The 2915-nt window shown below is 41.8% G+C and overlaps 1 non-coding gene across 1 annotated transcript; it reads right to left on the bottom strand.

Moving 5' to 3' along the window:
• Positions 1-983: 983 nt before the first annotated feature.
• Positions 984-1066, bottom strand: trnal-gag. The gene has a single exon. It is a non-coding gene; the product is annotated as a tRNA-Leu (tRNA).
• Between the last annotated feature and the right edge of the window lie 1849 nt (positions 1067-2915).

Here is a 2915-nt window from a genome sequence, read left to right as displayed (position 1 = left end):
GGACAGTTTGCAGGACGATGTCGAAGGGTCCTGCAGAAATAGAGTTTGCAGGAGAGGGTAGTGGATGTTCGAACGTTTGTTTATGTTACCCTTGTGTGGGGAAAAGGCTATCAGAGCGGCTGCTGTTAGAGCACTAATAACATGTACCACCACGAGCCCGACCAAGGATTCTCAGGATGGAACAGGGAGATTCTGTGGGAAGGGCCAGCAGTGAGAGGATCCGGAAAGCCATTGATAGAAGAGAAGGCAGCGGTAATATTTCAGGACAGGAGGCAGGAATGGTTGCATTTTGGTAAGCAGTTAGGCTAATCTGTGAGAGAATATGATCAGGTGAAGGAACAGTGACCTCCTTGTGTAAATTATATTAACACCTCCACTGTCTGTGTGTGTGCAGCTGTATCTTGCACGAATAATTATAACTTTTATGCGACAATTGAATGTAGATATTCTATATGTATTTCTATTCCTATCCGCTTTTCTTTGTAGCGTAAATCAGCCGCAATTAATCGATAGATGCTACAAAACTGTACAAACGGGTAAAACCAAGATTGTCGAATTCATCTTCCACACAATTTGTTGAAATCCACATTCAAACCATTATAATCAGACTGAAAAATAAATCGTCCCATAGCTCTTGCATTCTTTTGATACAGTTGCGCAGACCAATGTGAGGAGTGCCCCTTATAATTTGTCCAATACATTTCACCTGGTCGAGCAGTGGCAAATAACCATATGATTCATTTGCTGCCACTGTTTCTTTGCAGAAGCAACACATGCATTTTGCTTTCGGCTGGGAGTGGGCGGAGGGTGTGGGGGGCGCGGCGGCAGTTGCTACACTAAAATCAAATGAAATAGGAAGAGGTTGTTCAACTCAGCAGTTGAAATGAGTATTGGCGTTTGCTTCTGTGTGTTTGATTCAATTGCAAGGGATCTGTAACAAGTTAAAATGGACTGTCTCTGTAGAGGGCAAAAAAATTTCAATCTGTCAGAAGTGGGAGTCGAACCCACGGCTCCAATGGAGGCTGCGACCTCATCGCAGCGCCTTAGACCGTTCGGCCATCCTGACACAATTGCATGATGGACACCACACAAAAGAAGCAGCTGATTGGATACCATCATGCTGTCATTGGGCTATCGACAGCTGTAGGATAAAAAGGGATGATAAGAAATCATTGTAAATTTTGGTCACAATATTGGAACCACGTGTGGTGATGAAGGCGTGGGTTCAAATCCCACTGCTGATATTTTGAAAAATGTTGCCCTCTTCAGAGACAGCCCAGTTTACTTTGTCACAACACCTTCCCGTCGCAGGATCCAACACCATTCGAAACCTATGAGACAATCACCCAAACAACTTGCATTTATATGCGCCCTGCTTGTCGGCCTTCCCAAGTCCTAATATCCCGTGTCCTCTCCCGCACCAAACACCGTGACCCCATCTCCCCCATTCTTACCCGACAACATTTGTTCCCTTTTCCTTCAGAGGATCCAGTACAAAATCTTGGTCCTCACCTGTAAAGTTAGTCTGATATCGTTGGTAGGCAAAATTCGAAACCTTAATTAAGGATGTCGTAGTGGGACACTTGGAAGATCACAATATTATTAGACATAGTCAAAATGGCTTTACAAAAGTGAAGTCATGCTTAACAATTTTTTATATATGTTCAGAACATATCAAGTTGATGAGATAGGAGGGAATCAGTGGATGTAGTGTATTTAGGTTTGGATGATTGTATTTCGATTAAGAAAATAAATAATAATAAATACTAAATTATTTTAAAAGAAAATGATGACTCCAATCAATAACTGAAAGATTTATTTCTGCACAGATTTCGCAAACATATATACGAGACTGGAGCAGTAGGTCTCTCGTTCCTAGTTTCCCTAAGGATCTTTGGATGCTGTCCATCTGGACCAGGTGCCAATATAGAAGCCAAAATCGTATTCATCGACTGACGATTCATTCGTCCACTTCGCCAGTTTCAATTGATGACATTGGCAAAATGTTGGGTTCGGTAGATCATCGCACTGACCAAGGCCGTAACAAATCCACAAAAGCATTAGTCTGCGACTACCATTGGGTTCAGTGATGCAACTTGCAGAAACCAATGAAAAATACTGCTCTCGCTGAGGATCGAACTCACAACCTTGTCATTTCTCGAAAAAGTACTGTCATATAAATACCACGGAATAAACTGTTGCACCACTGGAGCTGCTTTTAAAATGTTCTTTAGTTCATCTTATAAGTTCAGTTTCCAACATCAACAACAACAATTCTAACTTCCAATTATGTATAGCACGTCAAAGGCTGACACGTTGAAATTTTAAGTTCGCGATTAAGCTCGAGTTTAAATTTTCAGTCCGAGTTTAAATTGTATTCGTTTTGAATAAGGACAGCTCAGGCTCTTTTATTAACGGATGAACTTTGCACCTGTCAATAACGCAGATCATGTGTTTGATTTGTAGGACATGAAAACATTTGAAAAGAGCTGAAACAGCAGCTCACGTAATAAACAATTGCGCAGAATGTCATTTTTGATTCTTGTCATACAAATATTTTTGAGAAGTGCTTCCAAATAAAAGCCGCTATTTTGTTCTTCAAAAAAATGTTGTGGCAAAGCACCTTCTTGTAAACTGGAGATGCTTGGTTCAAATCCCAGCGGTGCCTTGCTGAATAACCGAACATGAAAAATATTGGTTCTTCTGCTGTTATAGTCACTGCATGATGGCAAGATGCAAAGCTGGTTGTTACTTCATGCTCTCGCAGGAATTCAATCTGTTCAACCCCAATTCCACCACCCACTGCCTCCCCTCGACTAGCTCCAGCCTTTTATTCATCGCTCGTTCATCCGCTCCACCACAGGTGGACATGCCTTCGGAGCCTATGCTCCGAAATTCTGATGTCTGGGACATTA

The sequence above is a fragment of the Callorhinchus milii genome, unplaced genomic scaffold, assembly GCF_018977255.1.
Source record: "Callorhinchus milii isolate IMCB2004 unplaced genomic scaffold, IMCB_Cmil_1.0 Scaffold33, whole genome shotgun sequence".
In the NCBI taxonomy this organism is placed as follows: Eukaryota; Metazoa; Chordata; class Chondrichthyes; order Chimaeriformes; family Callorhinchidae; genus Callorhinchus; species Callorhinchus milii.
Note: the sequence above shows the minus strand (reverse complement) of the source record. Positions and strands in the feature narration are given on the sequence as shown.